The 22,368-nt window shown below is 30.7% G+C and overlaps 1 pseudogene; it reads left to right on the plus strand.

The window, feature by feature from the left end:
• The first annotated feature begins 3,061 nt into the window (after positions 1–3,061).
• LOC145566203 (mini zinc finger protein 3 pseudogene) lies at positions 3,062–3,328 on the plus strand (annotated as a pseudogene).
• The last annotated feature ends 19,040 nt before the right edge of the window (positions 3,329–22,368 follow it).

Raw genomic sequence — 22,368 nt, forward strand, 5'->3', positions numbered from 1 at the left:
TCTAAACTCATTCATTTATTTTTTTTCATTTTTCTATACGATCCGGAATTAATTTGATCTGATCTTATCCATCCTTGATTGGGACCAATTTTAAACAACCCCTTTATATTTGATGTATACTAAAGTTAAATAAGGCTTGATTGGTCACAATTTCTAGTGGGTGCAATGATTACTCTCATCGAAACTCCATATCCTTTTCAACTAAAGCCATCAAATAAGAAATCAGTATACAAAGCTTAAAAATGAACAAAGCAATCCACAAAAAAAGTAATTTTATCAAAGTAGAAGTATATAATATTAAGAGCAAGTTAAATTAGCGTATCTATTCTAAATTTAATTTATAAAGTTTGTGATTTAATTCCACTAAAAAGTAGTTAATGGGAAAGAGAAAAGAAAAATTAGAAAAGGAGAAAAATGTCGGCCCCACAGCATTTGCAATGTGTTCCCTTTGATTTAGGTTGATTAAAAATTATAAGGAGGCCATGGTGGCGGCTAATCATGATTGATGGCTTGTCCATCTTTTGTCAATTTTTAAAAAAAAGCCCCAATATATCTGTACAGATATCATTGGTTGATTTGTTCCAAACTCTACCATGTTTTTTGTCTTTTAAAATTAATTATAAATGTGTGGAGATCCACCATGCATAATATTAATTCAGTGAGAATTCTAGATAATGTAATACGAGTAAGGGAAAAAAAATTGTAATAGTTGAATCATAATTTCTTACAGGTTACAATACATGTAAAATTTAGATTAGGATTAAAAGTATTTACACAATTTCTCAAGATTGAATTTTTTTTCTTATGTATGAGAAAAATTTAGCCATTATTATCCTATAAGGTATTCTTGTTGCTAAACTTCACCCTTTATTTTCAAATTCTTTGAATTCTCTTAGACAAGCACTAAGGAGTTGTTAAGAGATACTAAAAATTTAGCCTTAGTAGTAAATAGGTTAGATTTTTCTCAACTATTGTAGGCTAGCAACCTAGCTCCATTCATTGGTGTTTTGATGCAAATAGCTTAATAGTATGTGTGTCATTAATTGGTAAATAATTGGTGTTTTGATGCAAATATGGAAATTGCTTGATAGTCATATTTTCCCAAGTCTCAATATGATTTACCTTGACTATTCCATTATGACCCAAAACCTCTATTTTGACTTTATCTTCATCCATTTCAGTCATTCTATTATTGGAGTTTCTCAAAGTTATGATTGTAATGCCTTCATAACTTAGAGAACAGTGATACTATTTCCTAACTTTCTTAAAAACATAGCCGTGATTGTTTGTTCTAAAGGTAGGATATAATTTGACATATTAACTACTAACTTTGGAAATTATGCTATTAGTCCTTGAATTACTCAACACAGTTGTTCATGTCATAATCGATGAGATACTTGATTTAATTTTGATGATGGAAAAAGAAATGTGGATTTTATCTTCTTGTAATGATCAACTTAGAGTTATTGAGGTTTGCTAAATGACCTTTAGAAACAACATGATGAAGATTTGGTACCAACTAATGACAAAGTAAATAATACAATAATCATGTGGTAAATAAGGCCTAATTTGTACTATATATGGAAAAAAAAATGTATAAAGTTGGAATACCTTACTAAGATTAGTGATTAAGGTTTTTTCTATTTCATGACCTTAAGTTTATATAAGACCACGTCTCAATACAGATATCATGGAGGTTGAATTCCCTTAAATCCACACACTCATGGTTTTATTGCTCTTGTCATAAAATTTCACTAAAGATTTTTCTAATATAATTAATTAAACAGATAATGCCATAAAAGAGAGGTTGATTATTAAAGACTAAAGAGTATGCAAATCCGTACTTGAAAGTGAAGAAAAGGTCATAAATTTCCTACCCTAAATTGGCCTCAAAACAAAGCCTAAATTTGGGATGTCAAAATAATTGAAAGTAAGAACCAATTACTCATTACTCATTCTCAAGAGTGGTTGTGGTTGCACAAGTAAAAGCCATATAAATGTGGGGGCTATGCTATACCTCAATAGAGAGGTTAATAGGCCTTTATATTCTCTCTTATTCGAGAACAATTTTGTCACAACTTTGCATGATTGACTGATTGTACAATGAGGTGGAAATTTTGGCCACATCACCCATTATTAATTATTAATTATACTAATTTAGACTTTATATTATACATATATAGTCAACATTATTCCTAACTATGTAAGAAATCAAAGAATCTCAACGGAATAGACAATGGGTTGTTGACACAGCCCATCTTGACTTCTCTTTTAGTACCAACTTGGGCCCACTTTCATTTTTTAATTAAACAATATTTATAAGAAGCCCAACTTTACAGGCCATCCATCTAACCCAATCAACCAACATTTCAAGTCTTTTGAGTACCCATAATGTAAAGGTATACATACCCTTAAATTATAGGGTTAAATTTCTTACCTTTCAAACTTTTCCTTTTTCCTCTTTTGACCCCATTGTAGGGCAGTTGAAATCATCATTTCCTCTTATCTAGGGTTTTTATTAATCATGAAATGATGTATATGGTCCTCTTTCCTTTGTGTTTCAACCATTTTTTTTGAGCCCACATTTTATTATTTGTTCCTTTCTTCACATTTTTTTTTCACTTGTTCTAATATCATATCATCATAATCATCCGGTCCCTGATGATGTTGTGAATCGTACCGCGCTCTCTACGACATCCTCACCCTCATGAGATCAAAGCAAGACATACCCATATAGGATTTTGTCCTTGAGGTACTCTTCAAAAAGTAAAGTATTTAAGCTTATGATTTAAAGCATTGAAAAAAAAAAAAAAGAAAAGCAAAAAGAAAAGCTGCCATTTTTTTAGTTTTAACATACTTTACTTCTTATTAGTTCAATAGTTCTCCATATATCATCTTTTCTATATATAAATGCAATCTAGGGTTAGGGTTTTGTACAAATATTCCAAGTACTTCCCTCTTTTATTCCTCTTTCTTTCTCTTACTTGAAATTTGATGCTTCTTTTTGTGCATACTTTAGGTGAGAAAGTGAAGAAGAGGGTAACACAAAAAAAATTCTATGATGATGAAGAAGAGGCAAGTGGTGGTTAAAAGAGATCAAGGATCGCGAAGAAACAACAATTCTTCAACTATTCGATATTGTGAGTGTCAAAAGAATCATGCGGCTAGTATAGGAGGTTACGCGGTAGATGGGTGCAGAGAGTTCATGGCTAGTGGTGCAGAAGGAACGAGCAACGCGCTTATATGTGCCGCTTGTGGATGCCACAGAAATTTCCACAGGAAGGAGGTGGATGCTGAGGTAGTGTGTGAGAGTTCTTCACCTACTTAATTGATCTTATTTGATTAATTACACACTATTAGTCCATTTGATGAGGTGTATAAATTCATAGGGAAAAAAAAATATTATAGAGAAAGTTGATTGATACTTTCTCTTTGAGATTTGTGCATGATTAATGATTGAAAAACAAGATTTTAAATTGTTAATTTGATAGATTGTTTTGCAATTTATATACTAGTTTGATAAGATATTGAGATGGTTTTTCCTAATTAATACAATTGATATTGGAAGCAAAGTTTTATGAGTCTGTAGTAAATTAATCTATCAGATTTGTAATATGATTCATCCTCTCCTTTTTGATTTTTTTTTAATGGTGCAATCTCTTTTTGATTGTGATGAACAATTCGAGTGAATGATCGTGTCAATTCTGATTCCAATTTCATATCATTTTTAAAAATATGTACATTTTTAGTCTATGGGCGGCAAAATTTTCAATTATTGTACATGATGTATATTATTACGTGGGAGTACAATCTAGTTGAAATTGTTGCAATAAAATGAGATAATAATATGAGATATAATGACATCAAATGCATTTAGATCAACATTTAGATCAACTTTATTTGTAAAAAATTACATTTCAGTGATTAAGTAAAAGTTGTACAAATTTCCTACATTATTGATATCTTTTGAAGTTCGCGGTTGGCTCACTTGGAAATACTATGTGATAGGTTATGTAAATAATTAATCTATTTATGTATATATTGTTTTGTAATTATTCTTGATAATTATCTCTTGTATTATAATAATGAAGTTATGGGATCGAATCTTCTGTAAGCGGAAGTGGACTAGTCTGTACATAAATTAGACACAAGAGGTCGTTGTTTTGCTTTACTCCGTACATTATAACCAATTATAAAGCTCTTTAGGTAGTAGGGACGCGAGTGGGGAAAAAGGAAATTTATTTGTCGAGTGTGGTGAGATTATTTTAGGATATGGTTATTTTCTCGGCATCTAATAGCTTCTTTAATTTTGCCATAGATGTACTCATCTTCCACATGTTTTAGTGGCGTATCAAGTAATGAAACAATAATGCAAAGGACATTATGTTTACAAAAAGATGCTTCTCGGAAGAGAAAGAAAGAAATGAAAGCAATATGAGATATAGTCAAAATGTACACTCTTCTAGGAAGAAAATGTTGATATCAAGACAAATTTTAGTCAAATTTATATGATATATATGCTAGCTAGATGATGAATTGGTACATAAAATACCATATCTAGATATCTTATCTAATTGTCATATACCAATAGTTTATCTACAATGTTTCCACTAGTTTAGAATCTCAACCATAAGGTATCTAACTGCTCGAATATCGATCGATTATAGTTGTTGGAGTAAATTCAGACTATTACAGATTATTGTTAATATTGTAATATATTTCATGCATCAGAAATTGTTTGGTCATGGTGTGTAGACAAAGAGCATGAGATTCGCAATTGGTCTTGAAAATTTATTTTACCACATGTATGTGTATGGAAAATCGTGCTCCGATCCTTAGGTAACGGTCTAGTTGATCACACAATTTGCTACGCGCCTACGCATGTCCATGTACCGCCATTCAAAACCTTTGGAGCATGGTTTTCTATACTCTTAACGCTCTAAACCAGTTGAACACCAACATGGCTCGAGTGGCTACATTTAACTTAATTTCACCAATTTTATGCTAATTTGGTACTTCCTCCATTTTTTAATAGTTACAACACACATTTTTTCATGGTATTTAAAGTATGTGGGGTTCACATAATATAATACACTTTAAAATGGGGTGAGTGGTTGTTAGGGGTGTAATTTAGTGGGCCGCGTGCTTTAAATAAGGGAAATACTATAGATTTTCCCCAAAATAACTTTCCAATTATGGTGTGTTGCAAGTATTGTGACATTTCCATTTTAAGAAAGTGTTGCAAGTATTAAAAAACAGAGGAAGTACTTTATACGAGTACATGATGACAAATATACAGGCTTGTTTGGTCTTTCCTAAACAAAAATATAATATTAAAAAAAATATTGGTATAGTTTCTAAACGTACTATATTGTAATAATGTATGGCTTAAGAAAACCACACATGCTAAAAATTACCTTAACTCTATATAAGTTATAAACATAGTTTAGGCCTTGGTCAGGTTGAAAAATAAAAAACAAACTCATTAAAATTTGAAAAATATATATATGTACCATTTCATGATCATGAACAACATCATAATCCCTTGTTTAGTAAATAAAACCTAACATGTTGAGTTCCAAGTTTTTCAATTCCATCTAGGATTACAAACAAGTAATTATTTTATAACTAAAATTTCTCGCAAATTGGGATCCTATTCATCTTCTTAAGCTTTTAATTTTACTCAACAATTGTTGATAATTATTTGATTTACAAATAGCTAGGTACTTGTCTTAGGGTTACGTGATATTAAAATGACAAAACTTACTAATTATGGATTATTTTTTTTAACTCAGAGTTGAGACTCATTAGTAACAATGCGTGGTTCGTGCAGGCGGATGCACGATCCACATGGTGCATCCCTTCCAAAAAAAAGCGGAAAGAACATTGTATAGAAATATAAAGAACATTTAGTTTAAGTGAAAAGAACATATTATAGAATTGTAATGAACATTGTATAGAAATTTAAAGAACATTCAGTTAAAGTGCAAAGAACATGTTATAAAATTGTAAAGAACATAACGTGCAGTTAAATAATGTTTTTTATCTTCATGTTCTTCGATTATCAGAATAATGTACTTTTATTTGTGACATAATGTTAATTGTTTATTTTGAAATGTTTTTTGAATTTTGTCTTTAGATTACGGTTATTGAATAAAAATAATGTTCATTACATTATATTATCATTAGAGGTGATAAAAATTTCGGGTCGGATTGGGCCTTAACATAATAACTCGTGTCCAAACCCGGAAAATGTAGTGGCCTTTTCGGGCCGAATTTGGATTTTTAACTAAAAATGCATTTTTAAGCTTGTCTAAACCCGCCTATTTTCGGGCCGGATCGGGCTGGGCTAAAGTTGATCACCTCTAATTATCATGTTTTTATTAATATTACTGATGTTCTTTAGATATATATAATGAACATGAAGTTGGATGTTTTTTTTTTACAAAATAGCTATATGTTCTTTATAAAATAACTGTATGTTCATTACAATACAGTTATGTGTGATGTTCTTTATGAAATAGCTATATGTGTCTTTACAAAACAAATGTATGTTCTTTACTGAACAACAGAATGTTCATTCCGCTTTTTATAAGAGAAAACTGATGCACGGAGTATCGTGCATCCGCCTCTATAAAAAAAATTTCACATTAGTAATATTCATTCGCTCAATTGGAACTACCATACCACAAAAAAGGAGAAATATGCTAGGAATGATAGTTTACGGGTTTTGCGCAAAACTCGCAATCAACTTAACCTTTTTTCCTACATTTTACTTTTGAATGGATGCCAAGTACGCACCATTACACACTTGGTCTACCAAGAACCGAACAGTGCGCATCTCATATGGCACATCATATGATATATGTGTTGGTGATACAATTTTAAAGCAATAGCAAAGGAGAACACAAATATTTCTTACTTTGTTGTGTTAAGTTGTCCCTATATTTCGCCTCGTCACTTTCGGTATATAAGTTTTACGTTAGTTGCTCTTACGGATATTTTTTTTATCATAATTGTGAATTTGTTAAGATAAATTGACAAACTGTCTCCAAACCTTTCACCAACTTAGTCCAATCAAAATTTGAGGTGCCTAATTGTACAATTCGTAATAAGAGCAAAGTCGTCGATTCATTGTCTATCTCTTACACATCATGAAAAACGGTTAAAAGATCATTTCCAAAAACTTAATAGTTGAAGAACAAGAATTGATTTATATAGACTATTACGCCTGAAAGTTCATTGGACTTGAAATATGAATGCAATAACATGGATTCGTTATACCAGTGCTTAATATATATACTCTATCTAAAAGGATGGCTAGGTGAGATTTGAACCAGTGACTTTGTGTCGTACTGGCTCTTAATACCATATAAAAAGAACAACTTAACCTAAAATTTAAGCTGATAGCTAAAGCTCAGAATTGGTTTATATATCAAAAACATAGAAATTTGCCAATTTTTAAAAGTTTGTTTTAAAATTTGATAAATCGAATATTGTCCACTAGTAGTTGGATTTAAGGGAAGAAGAAGATATAACGCATATTTTCATATCATATGGTGGGAAATGAATTAAGAAGAGTAAACCAAAAGGCAAGAGCTTTTAGGTTCAACATCATGTATAATGTCATTGTCTTTTTTAGTTTTGAGTAGAGGTGTCAAACCCGAACCGACCCGAAAAAAATTATCCGTTTCGAACTGTAACCGATCCGATTTGATCCGAGAAATTCAAGACCCAAACCCGATCTGTAATCGAACTGAACTCAACCCGAATCCGAACTTGATCCGATCAGAACTTAATCCGGCACCGATTTGATCCGACCTGAACTCAACCCGAATCCGATTTGACCCGACCTGTACTCAAACCGAACCGATTTGACCCGACCTGAGCTCAACCCGATCCGAAATTGACCCGAAAAATAACCGATCAGATCCGATCTGTTTTGACCCGAACTGATATTAACCCGACCCGATTTTAACTTGATTTGATTTTTACCCGATCCGAATTTAACCCGACCATAATTGATTATTGACCTTCTTATTCAAGTTCTTATACTATATATTTACTAATTATTAATAAGTTAACTTTTTTACTACAAAGAAATAGTCTGGAGTCTTAAGTTTACTATAAACCCATCACGTGAGACAATCTGACCAAAAAGTAGATGGGGTCCACATAAAGAGCTCTCTCTTCCTATCTCTCTCCTTTTTTCTCTCTCTACTATGTGTTTTTAGAATATGTTAATCATTATACATTCCTTCATTACTACTTCCTCGCATTATCCTAGAATTATAGGCGTTATACATCGTACGGTTATATACACACTACATACATATGCAATAAATTATGCTCAAATAAAAAGAATGTACATAGTAACAATTAACTATCAATATGTATAATGTCAAGTTTTTAATATAAAAATTGAATTAGTAATAAAGTAATTCTAACAACTCTTATACAAATTGAATTAGTAATAAACTAAACTAATAGTACAGAACTCATAACCTCGTAAGATTGTACAATTGATGAAGAGTTGTAACCTTGTAATAACCTTAAAAAATTGATATTCTTTTTTATATATATCATCATATGTAACTATAAGTTGTCAGATCAATATGTCACTAGCTCGGTCTCACTTATATAGGTATGATAAGTTATCGATAATTATTCAATCTCAATTTTCCTTTAAGATAAAAATTATACATAACTTGATCAAATGAGAAAACTAAAACTTCGTGCTTTGTAATTAATAATCATATTGAACCAATAATAAGGCAAAAACTCAATAATATCTCTAGATTAAAAATAAACTTATTTAGATATGAATTTGGTCAGCTCGACAAAAATCCAGCCAAACACAAAAATGAATTGAATCGAAACTGATCATTTAATGAATCAACGGATCAACCTTATCTTAATCAAACCGAACTTGACCGAACCGAAATCATCCGAACCGAAATCAACCCGACCTGAAGTTATCCGATTAAACCCGTTTTAAACCCGATCTAAATTTATCCGAACCGAAAGTGAACCGATCTGGAGTTGACCCGACCCATATCCGACCCGGACTCGATAGACCATGAACCGAATTTGACCCGACCCGAATTTGACCCGGTCCGACCCGATCCGAGTGAAAAGGATAATTTTGATCTGAACATATCCGACCCGAGTAGACCCGACCCGAACAGACCTGACCCAAACTCCATCCGGTTATCCGAAATGACACCTCTAGTTTTGAGGTCAATGTTTATTGATATGATTAGCTGAAATAAAAAGGGTTTCTGTATTCTTATAGTAGATATCATTTCTTTTCGAGAACATATTAGACCCTACAAAGGTCTCTTCAATGTTTGCCAATTTATAAAAAAATAAATACACTTTATTATATATAGTAGTAAGTTATTACGTGGAACTACATATTGTGAATGCAAATAAATTATAAAGAAAAATCATATGCGTAACAAGACAAATGTGATTAGACTACCATGTTATAAATTAAAAATGCACGAATGGGTGAAATGTAATGAAAAAGAAAGAAGAAAAAGAAATCAAAGAAAGATGCGCAACATTAAAAACAAGATCGATACGACTATTGATTATTAGTATGATGATGGTATTGGTTTGGAATTCCCTTTCGAGAGAAAAAGATGCTCAAATAGTTGTTTTACTACTATTACATTGATGATTAGATATTCTCATAATTAAATTAATGTATAAAGATTATTGTATAATTGATGATGTTAGGTGCGCGTACGCATAATATGAGTCATTTCCGATCCATAACATATTAATTCATAGATACATTCGATTGTATTGGTAAGATTAATATAATTGAAAAATAGCATAAAATTTAACATAGATAAGAAAAGGAGAGTGACTGAGTGATATAGCATGTAAAAAGAGTGGAATCATAAGTTCATTATTTTTGTATGAATCAGCGCTTTTAGGGGTAAAACGAGTTTATATTTTCTTATCAAATAATGGTATTAACTAGGGAGAAAGAACCCAAATAGGGCGATGCATGCATGGCTTACACTTCTTCAAATAATATGCAAGGATTTATAATTAACGTTCAAGGTACTCCATAAAATATAAATCATATTAGGTATTAAGTTGATTGGAAGAAAAACAATTGCAAATTATACATTTTTAGGATATGTATGAATGAATTAATTGACAAAAGGATGAGATTTGAGTATAGTAAACATGAGCTCAGCACATCAATTGATAATGACAAGGATTGATAACATGAGATCTAAACCAAGATTTAATATAATTCAAGTTGAAAAAACTTGACTTTCTTATTAGCTTCATTTTGTTGTATAAACAATATAGTTGCTAATTTTGAAAGGTTGCACTTGATACATGTTCTCACCTGTCTTATAACTGTTATTAATAGATGACGATGCATGAGTTAATTAGCATTTTGTTAGGTTATGATTGAAAAAATTTAAATTGAAGTTTTAATACTCGTAATAGATTTATATATAAGTGGTATATGCAAAATTGATGAGCTACATAACTAGAGGTTCAGATTTGTTCATTTGTTTATTAATATTACCGACGTAATATATAAGAAAAACAAGCATTTTTATATGCAGGAGTGAGAGATTGCTCAATTACTTAAAGCTTTTATTTTATTTTATTTCTAGAAGATCCTAATATTGATTCTCATCACTTACCATTGTATGCTTGTATCTCTCTAAAAAAAATAATAATAAAAAAAAAATCACATGCATTTGTCTTGTCACGTATTTTTCAAATATCATATGTTGTAGAGACCATTATTACAGTTCAATCAGTTAATCTATTATTTTTAAGGAAAATATATCAATTTTTCAAACACACCATTAATAAATCAAGCTAATACTGTGTTTGCATTTTATTATTTCAACATGATATTATGGTCTTTAAAAAGAGTAAATTCTATCATGTATCCTTGCGAATTAGATGGCCACTAAGTTTGCTTAGACTTTTGTGACTTGAAGTTAATGGCTAAATACCTTAATTAGGTTAATATGTGAATCTAGTAACGGGAGGTACATATGTGAACCTTGAAATAGGCGCGGCCGCGCGGCACACCAATATTGCACATCTTACCTTTATTGCTTTACGATAAAAATAGAGAGAAAAAAAATAAATAATAAGACATGCATTGAATTGACAATTAGTTAGTGCTTCATGCCTCCACCAAATAAATAATTCTGGATTCGCCTCTATAGATTGTTGGTTATGAAAACTGAACATGTTTGAGGCTATATATGGATCCTTGGCACGATCATGCAAAGGCATGGCACAATAGAATGGTCTTGATCGAGGAGTTTTTTTTTTTTTTTTTTTTTTTTTTTTTTTTTACTGGAGGACAATAAAGTACACATTGGTGCAATGAACTTTTGTCACCTTCGTTCCATATGCCTACATATCTCTGCAGTTGATTGTTGCACTTGAGAATTGAGATTCATAATTTTCTTAAAATTTTCAATAATTATTTTCATAATTGTAGTGAATCTATGTAAAAATTCTCCAAAGAATTGGAAATTTCTAGACATTGTTCATATTTATCATATATCATAAGCAAACGTAATGTCTTGACAGTTGACACCAGTCATAACTCATAAGGAAATTAAGTCTTCGTGAACATTTGAAGTTTTTCCATGCCAAAAATCAACAAGAGTATTGGCCAAAAGTTTAGGACGGACTCAATTTTGGGAAAAAAAAAAAAAAAAAAAAAAAAAAAAAAAAAAAAAAAAAAAAAAAAAAAAAACTGCCAGTCCTTAGAAGGTAATACAACTATATAAGCCCAATCTTCAAAAGCCCATTTTTGATCCATATTTCATTAAATTGGGTCAAAATCAAAGTTGGATTGATTACGAGCACTACGTTGGCCGAGGTAAGTTTAATGGGCTTTTCGGCCTTTATCTATCTCTCTTCTAAAATAAGCTTAAAAGCTTTTAAAGTTTGGGCCATTTAAACTTGTAGTCTCCACCTCATTATTTTTTCTTTTAAATTTGTTTGCTTAATTTAAGAATTATATTTACAAAACCTGATGTTATATGAACTGTTTGCTGTTATAAGTTGTCAGTTGATAGACTTGGCACATGCTCTTCTAAATCTAACACTCTCAAATTACTAGTAAAAAATTATTATGAAAACCTCATGTTTAATTACTTATAATGTTTCTTCAAAAAAAAAAAAAAAAAATACTTATAATGTAATTCAATTAGGTAAGTTTCAATCACTCTAAGGGTCTAATCTGATTTATTGAACTGAACTGAATTGTTTATGAAAGAAGGAAATTAGAAACTGAACTGATTGGAGCTGAATTGAACTGAAATTAAGCTGAAGAGAACAGACTCTAAATTAGCTATAACTTGTAGTGTTAAAGTTAGTTTACCAATTTAATTATTTATGCACTCAACCTCTTTCTTAAATGCATTCCAAAGTGCTTTGTTATAAATAATGTGAAATGGAGGAAGTTAAAATGTAGCAATGCTAGATTGCTCACCATGGCTAAATCTTAACCTAAGACAATACGCATACTACAATATTTCTTTCTCCTAAACAAACAAATAAGCATTTTTTTTTAACATGGAATATATATATATATATAAAAAAAAAATAAAAAAAAACATGCTCTAAGTTTAATTGATTACATCTAATCCACTTTAGTCCTCATCAATGCTCCTAATTTGCATCTTCTAATCCCAGCTTTAAAAATCAAATTACGTATATTTGTATGATGATTCTAATTTGGCAACAAGTTGTGCATATTGATAACAAGAAAAAAAGGTCAAAGAAGGATGAGTTATTGTAGACAGAGATAAGCGCAAAGTTGAAGGATTCAATCTTTGAAAATGAATTTACGCAGTAGCAAGAAAGCAACAGCATTAGATTTGGCGCCTTAAATGCTGGATCTGTGATCTACTTGTACTAGTTATTATTCATATACTTATATGAATATGTTTTATTTTTAGTTGATATTATAGGCACATGCAATTATGCAACCAACATGTAGCAACTAGTTTATTCCTCAATCCTCCTTCACATATTCTAATAATGAACATTTTAGTGTTGTAAATTTATATATATTGTGTATAAAGTTGGTAACAGTTTAAATTTAGTAATAAATTGAACAGTTAAAATGTTGCCTTATTAAATTTTATAAATATTAATTTACAAAAATTACATATCGACCTTTGAAATTGTTCTAACCTTACTAAAAAAAAAATTAAATAGCAAAAATTAAATATGATCATATATAGAATTTACATATTAATGATCAGTCTTGATTATAGATAGCCCCCTAAAACCTTTATCTTACGTATTTAAGTTAATTCGTATATTTTGAGGTCTTCTGTTAACGTTTTGTTAGTTCCTAGATACTAAGGAAATGGCTTTTATTTGGCAGTGCTCCAAAAATATCTATTATGGTGCTATAAAGCATCACTAACGCTTACATTGACGCATGCGAAAGAGCTCTATTATTGCATCATTTAAGCCAAATATTAGCGCTATTCATGGCTTACAACGCTTGGAATCGCCCCTACAATTTCCCAATTTCCTTAGGTATCGAGACACACTTATATCTCTAACACCGTATTAGCATTGCAACAACTTCATTTTTTATGACATGTATCTACATTTTATATTATGTTATACTTACGTTTTCAGTTTTAAAAATTTAGTTTTTACACTCTATCATATAATTAAATATCCTCCAGTCAAATAAAAGTTGTATTCAAATAAAAGGGAAAGCGAAAGCTTACATCCATAAAAGAAGAAAAGAGTGTATATTTTGTAACGCTAAATAGTTTCTATAACTATGATTGACACATCTTTAATTAATGACAAGAGTGTGGAAAATTAAATTTTTTTTTAAGGGGAAATTTAAAGATATACAGTACAATATGTAGTTATGTATAGATACATTTTATTTAAAAAGTGACCGTTAAATTAGGACGAGTTTAAATAAAAAGTGTTAATGTGTTATAGTAAGTTAATGTGAGACCTGGAATATAATTTGTGGAAAGAGAAAGGACATTTTTCTTGTATGCACCAAGATTGAATATCTTAAAACACTATCCCTTGAACCCAAGTATATATATGAATTAGTTGAAGGAAGTAAAACACTACTTTGAATAAATTACGGAGAATATTACAGTGTCAAATGGTTGATATGAGCTAATTTGTTTAGTTGTCAAGTTACGTCATGTGTACATATTTTTCGCCCCATATTAACGGAGCATTCACTTATCGACATAGTTTTTAATGGTATACAGAAAAAAGTCATGAGTGGTTAGGTATGACTTACAATATTCCCTAATTTAAGTTACAAAAATTAAATCTTCATACTAAAGAAATAAACACCTATATTTGAAATACCAGGCCATAAAATAAAAATTTGGGATAAGAAAATTGCGACCACCGGATGGGATGTAAGCAATAGTTGAATAATTGGGAATCTATATAGAATGAATTATATTGTAAAAATATCCTAGAGTTCAATGATTGGAATTCAGATTAAAAATGCAAATAGATTAGATCTTGCATCTAAGATTAATTCCAATTTCATAAGTAAGAAATTGTAAATAGGCATGAGAGTAGTGCTTGGAACACGCACTGAGTAGTGGATAGATCCATGTGATGTAGGGCAAAGCACATGCATTATGTTTTCATGTTTCCATCAATTTCAATTGAAAAATGTACGGTTTCCAATGTTTACGTTATTTGACTCTTGTTTAAATGTATTCACATGTTTGCACTTTGCACTCCATGTTAGTTGTATAACTAACTTCTAATCTCCATCTTGTTCATACGGACCACTCCGTATTAATATAAGTACAAATGTACAACTATAGTAGTACAAAATTACTTATTACAAGATATTTAATCAACTATAGTAGTAGTGATCGGCTAATTGTGTTTTCAACTTTTGCTTCTATAATCAATAACATCGTTTAGCTTGGTTAACTAGTTATCTTATTTACAATATTTGAAACTTCGTCTTATATTTTGATAAATTTGAAGATAGAAATTCTTATATAGAGTTAAATAATAAGAATGGGATCCATTTTTAGATACAACGAGTCAAGTGGATTTAGGTTTAAAACAAATCCAAAACAGGTAAAAGAGTTCGAGTATGAGTATTATGGTTAAACTCGTGCGTGCCCAAATCCGTTTTTATCTCCATAGTACTCAAATCCATCAGGGTTTAAAATTTCAGGATCTATATCTGTGATAACTTAATTTGGATTTATGGATCTGAGTTGGGTCTAGAATCTACTACTCCATACCATCTCTATATGGCACCTAACGTGACACCTACTTATAGTCATTCTATATATCCAACAAAACTGACTTGATTATAAGAACAATTTTTCTCAAATAAGCTCCGAGGATTGTTGATATACATTACCTTTGTAGGTATAAAACTGGATTAGAGACGATTTACATGATTACAGGCCTTAATCACATGTTTTCAAACCCTTACAAGAACAACGATGTAACTTAATTTTTATATAAAGTCCTCCTACGAAGTACAACCAACAATAAAGTATGGATAAAAATAAATATTATTCCTCTATACGGATACTATTCAACACTAGGATTACTGAATTATTGCAATTTGCAAATGATCCCATCCTTTTCTCATCTTGCAAAGCAAGAAAAGCAAATTGAGCTTTTGCCACTAACTTCAGTGCAAACTTTTTGATCTGAAGCATGAGTCAAGTTTCGTTACTTTAAGCCTTTCAAACTTTCATAAGATTTTAGTATATCGTATAATATAATTTCAAGTGGCGTATATTCAAAAGTAACTTTCGAGAGATCTTTACAAAGACGGTTTAGCCATGTTCATTTATAGTGAACGTGATTTGAGAGTATTTTGTTAGTTGGTGCACTATTTCATACGGAGTTTATGATATGATTTGGTGTGCCTAAGGGTATCAGTTCAGATGATCAGATCGGGTCTGATAAGGTCGGATCGGATTAGGTCAATTTTTAAAGTTGAGTTATACTAAATTATTATGTCCACACGAGTCTAAATCTAAATCGGATATTTTTCGGATTGGTTTCAGATTAGGTGTGCTTTTGACACCTCTAGGTGTGCCCACATTACAATTTGTCAATTTGCAATTGGACTAAATTCAATTTCAACGCAAAAATAAGAGATATAGCGACTATTGGATTGCGAAACATGGTATTTATTTTACTACAGTATTTTAATTATTAATTGCCATGATGTCACTAATGCAACATGTTACATCATAAATGAAGTACTTTTGTTCGTTTGAGAAAATTAGTGTTAAGAGAAATTTAGGATGTTTCTTCAATAGGAGGGAAGTTGAAATAAATACTTCCTCCGTCCTTTTATTAGAGTTTCATTTCTCTTTAATATGTGAGTAATAAATGTTAGAAATAGGGTTCTAATAAAAGAATGGAGGAAGTACATATTTATTAAATTAACTTTTCTCCTTATTGTAGAAATATCCAAAATGCCGTATAAATACCAATATTGAATCAAAAAATGAAAATTAGCAACTTGACCCTTGTGTAGTTGTGTGTGGCTAGTTGCACTACTCCTACGAACGTGACCATAGTTGTTTATGGAAGTAGCCCTTTTTATTAATATGAGTAACCTTATTTATTGATTAGGATTATCTTGTACTGTTTGTCCATAAGAACAACCCTTATTCCTTTTACTATATTAAGGCTGTTAACACGCTCAATGTGTATGTCATAGCTAGTCATGTTCGGGGAGCTCTTTCGCTTTGACCTTATATCATAAATTTAGTTCGTCATTGACAAAATTAATGATGGAAAATATGTAAACAAATATATTTAGGGGTATAAATGTCCGCACACTATTTTTAAGAGTTGAAAAAAAAGAAACAATTAACATTAATAAGGATAAATAAGTAAATAAATATTTTAAAATATTTAATTTTCCAGGATTGTGTATTTGTGTATTTCACTAAACAAGCCTCCTATTTAACCTACCTAGTATCAACGTTAACAATTTTTCAAATCTAATCACTTTTATCATTTCTTTTTTGGTATACATGTTGACAAAGGCCATTTTAGCCTCAAATTAAAATGCATCCAACTTATCCATTTGAATTTATTTGTGGAAATTTATGGATCTTTACGGTTAATCTATGAATGATACTGATTTTACTTGGTATTATGAAAATTATAATTAGATTTTGAATATGATTTTACTTACCAACTAAAACATACTTCGTCTAGGTTTATACAATAATTATACCTAATTCCTATACCTTTTAAAAATTTTGAGTTACTCTTACGAATAATGTTTGGACGATTATATACTCTAAAATATTTATTTACTTATTTACCCTTATTAATGTTAATTGCTTTTTTTTTTTTTTTTTTTTGAACTCTTAAAAATACTGTGCTTACATTTATAGCCCTATAAATATTTGTTTATATAAATTAATCCTACCAGCAACTAAAGTTATGGCATAAGGCTAGATCGATAAACTACCTGAATATAACTAGCCATGGTCCGCGCGTTAGCTACCCTAGTCAATATGAAATTAGTCATAGTTGTCTTATTTTAAGTAAATCGATCACACTAGATTGTATAATGATTAATTAGATTAGATAACCTAATTATTTTCAACATAGTTACTAACCTAAGTTACACTACTCACAACTTCACAAGACAAGCTCAGCGATATTGGCGGGAGAATCAAAGGACAGTTATGGGCTTTTAACGTCAATAGCAAAGACCATTAACTAAAAGTCAATGCAAAAGTATAGTATGTTCATATAGGGCTTCCAAACTTAGTTAATTAACAACTAATTAGTCTATAAATACTCCATTAAGAACACTAACCTAGGCATTCCACATTAAGTGAGCTCAAATACTTTAGTTAATTTTTTTTTTCAAAACTCCCTCAAAAACATCCCTTCCTAAGTTTGAAGCAAAATGGGCAATATGAAGGCCCTTTCTATGCTTTTGGCTCTCCTTGTTCTTTCCATGCTTGCCACTGAGGTCATTTTGTTTACACCTATTCTTTAGTTTGAGGCATTTGTTACATAAATGGAGTACATTCTTAATTAAAAACAAACAAGCTAATTTTTGGTTGTTTTGCGTTATGTTTTGTCTTATTTCTAGGCTTTCGCAAGGCATTACCAATACGGAAATGGGAGTTTGAAGCTTTACCGTAAGTAAACAATACAATTAATATAATGTTCTGTTATACACGATTAAAATTTTTTTGCTCTTCTCATTTGGTATATGTCATAATGTCAACCACGCAATAAAAACAGATACATGTAAGTAAATTTTATCAAATAAAAAACTAACGATAATACAAACGTATAATAATATTACATTTTTTTTTGGAAAGGTATATTGTAATTGCGAATATGATTTTAAAGTAAGGTAACTGGTACGTATATATTGTGATTGCAAATATGATTCTAAAGAAAAAAGTTTTATTCAAAGAAAATGTAGTCATATGCATTACTCCGTTTATACTGTACTACATTTCGTACATCCTTCACAAATGATTTTAAATTTTATATTCATGCAGATTAATTATTAAAGTTTTTTAATCTAAAATTTCATTAAATGACTCACACATGCATGCACATATTTCTATAGAAATCTAAAGCCAATAGAATAGTGCCAATTTGTTGATACAAGTATACAGCATAAGTATCTTAATTAATGACCTTAAAACTAAGATAATATTCATGTCACACATTGACCTTATACCTTCAAGATTACAAAAGTAAATAAATTTGTGATAGTCTTATGAAATGCACATAGTTTTTCTTTATTGTTACAACAACGATCACTATTTCTATTTCTTTAGTAAATTCTTAACAATTTTATAGTGAACTTTATAATTATTACATTAATAATATGATTTGGATTTGAAAATGAACAGAATGCCCAAGGCGATGTAAGAAAAGGTGCTCAAAAGCTCGAAAAACCGAGGAATGCAAGTTCTTTTGCAACAAGTGTTGCCGAACATGCCTTTGTGTTCCACCAGGTACCTTTGGTTACAAATATCTCTGTCCTTGCTACAACAACTGGAAGACCAAGAGGGGCGGCCCCAAGTGCCCTTAAATACCTTCACGTTCTTCTTAATAGTAATAAATTCCGACTCTTTAGAATTGAAGGCCGTAAAACAGAGACTGCTAAATCTACTTAGTAGGTAACCTATATAATGCCCTAATGGGCTGACTACGTAGGGTATTTCCAAAATGAAGGATGTACAAATTCTATCATCTACTACTAAGTTCTTTAGTATACTAAAATATGTCTGTGTGCAACTTCTTTTTTTTTTTTTTTTTTTTTTTTTTTGTCGTTGTCTTACGTGTTATTACTTCACTGGCTAATTAATCCGATGCTCCATTTTGGGGTCTATATTTGTAAACCCCACAATCGAGAGCGTGATTGGACGATAATTTTTGGCCATTTTGTATTCTGTTTGAATTAATAAAATATTTATATAATTTTAGACATTGCTTATCATTCAATTCAATGCTTTTCCTTCCTCATTTGAATCATATTATGATATACTTATAATCCTCCATTTAGGAACCAATACAATTATAATAACTTGGAATTTTACAACCAAAATATAAAATATTAGCTTATGAATAATTATTGCTCTCTACATGGATAAATGTTGTCATTACAATAAATTTAAGATAAAATTAGCTTCAACAACACCAACAATATATAATTTGAGTAAGCACCAACTATTTTTATTTATAGGGTCATCAATATCATTTATATTACGTATTGCACTCATTGTAAAAGTTGGTGTTGTTGTTTTGGCTACTACTCAAGTTAAAAATGGTGCTTCTTGCTACATCAAAGTCATACTCTGTAGTTCGTAATGTCGAGGGCAATTTACCTAATATATAAAGTCAAGTTAAGTTCACGATTATGCTATAATGTAATACGAAGTACGTTATTGATATTATTGTTGTGTAAGTAAGATTATACAACAACAATTTATGGATATTCTTCCTCAAGCAAAATAATGTCTGCGTCAAGAATCAACCGTTATCATTATTCATACACATGACACGATTAGACAGCTAATCTCAAATTAAAGGATTCCTAGGAAAGTGGAAAATTCTTGCTTCATTAGGTTTAATTAGCATATCATCTAAAACCTTTTGACATCAGAAATACAAGTATTCCTCCAAGCAAATCCTTAGACATACTTTACCTTAACTATCAAGCAAACTCGGCCTACGACAATTGGCCGGCTAAGGACGCTTTTAGGGTTTTATCCACAAAGGACCGCCATAATATCTATTCATTACGGTGATCTTATCAAAGGTCAAATTATGTAATTGAACGAAGTAATAACCTAGCTATTTAGGGTTGTTCATTCTTATCCTATGAATTCTTTACTCATTCCCTAACAAGTGGTATACGCAATTAGATTACCTTAAAAGGCTAAAACTAATTAAAATTAAACTCTCATGTACACATTAAATTAAACGGTTTTTTCACCATATATTTCTGAGTTTTTTGTTTATTCACCATATACCCCCTGAAATTTTTCAAATTCACCATATACCCCTGAGTTATATATTCAAATTCACCATAAACCCCTAATAACAACAAGATGAGTGAAATTTTGTTAATTATTCATCGAAACCACCTTAGATCTCTCCTTCATTCTCAAAACCACTCATCTCCTTTTTCCAAACCCCCGAAACCACTTCAAATCTCTATAATTATATCCGTATGATTGCTTTTGAGGATGAAAATAGGAAATTTGGCTGGTTTTGGGGGTGGGAAAAAGGAGTGTGGGTACTTTCGAGAATAGGGGAATGTATTTAAGGTGGTGTCAGGTCATTATTAACCTCAATAACTGACAAAATTAACAATCATTAGTCAATAATGGTGTATGGTGTATTTTTGTGAAAACTCGAGAGTATATGATGAATTTAAAAAAGTTTATGGGTATATGGTGAATAAACAAAAAAACTCAGGGGTATATGGTTAAAAAAAAACCATAAATTAAATTATATTTACAATATCAATTAAATTAGGCCGTGCCCTTAAGAGTAGTATTTGTATGCTCTGCTCTATTGAAAACTGCTCTATAAATTAACATTAAAGAGCTTCTCTAAGACACTCCTCAAGGCCAGGTGGGCTCCCGCAAGTGAAATTATTTGTAATTGTCTCAACTCAACTCAACGTTAACGTTTATTTTAGCCATAAATCTTGCAGATGATGAACAATTTTCAATACTAATATTAAATAACTTAACACACTATTATGAAAATTAAACTATGTAGGTACAAAAAATGCAAACAAACATTTGAACAAAATATTGCCTAAAAATCTACAATCAAGAAAATGAATACATAAAAGAATTAATTTGAACATATTTATGAAATCAACTGTTGCATTTTTATTTGAAATCAAAATGTATTACTTTTGAAACCAACAGGATAAACTAAAATTCAAAGATTAAAATCTCCATTAATATATTCTGGAGTATATAATTAGAAGGGTCGCCTTCTACATATCTAGAGGTGGATTTATATTGAAGGTAATAAGGTCAATGGACCTCACTTATTTTTGTAAAACAAATATTTGTTGCAAATATTTAAAAGATGGAGAAATACTTTGACTTCTAGGCTTGAGCTGGTTCTGAACGCTGCGTAACATCGCCTTCAACCAACATCGAACTCCTTTTACTTGTAAGAGTACGTCTTGAATTTGTCCATTATGGGTATGACATCAATCACTTTTACCTGTAAACGACCAAGCCCCATCACAAACCAGACAAGTGTCGAACTCGGAAGACAAATCCCCATGAAGAGTGGCAACAAAACCAGAACCAGGTGGCTGAGACCGAAGGTTCCTAAAGCACATGCGACCACGAAACTCATGAGCTTGTTGGCCCCGGTCATTCCACTGAGATGCAAGAATTAAAACATCATCAATAGAGACAACCTTATTTTCGCTCGCTAATATTATTACAAGAAAGCCAGATAGCCCATAACACCCCTTCTTACTAAGACTACATAATGTTCTTGTAAATTATAGCCAATTAACATTAAATTATTTAATATGAGAAAAGTTATATAACATTATGATTAATCTATCAATACCAATTATTATATGTGCCAAAAATATCTAATATAGTATACACCTAATTTCGTATTAGGGTATGCACAAATATATATATACACAACCTAACGAGATTAGGGCTCATAACTTCGGCCCAAGTACTATACACTAAATAGGCTTAACACCCCCCTCAAGTTGGAGCATGCAAATCACAAATGCCCAACTTGCCAAGTAAATACATAAATTGAGTTTTGCTTAAAGCCTTAGTGAATATATCAGCT

Source organism: Chenopodium album, chromosome 11, assembly GCF_948465745.1.
Source record: "Chenopodium album chromosome 11, dcCheAlbu1.1, whole genome shotgun sequence".
In the NCBI taxonomy this organism is placed as follows: domain Eukaryota; kingdom Viridiplantae; phylum Streptophyta; class Magnoliopsida; order Caryophyllales; family Amaranthaceae; genus Chenopodium; species Chenopodium album.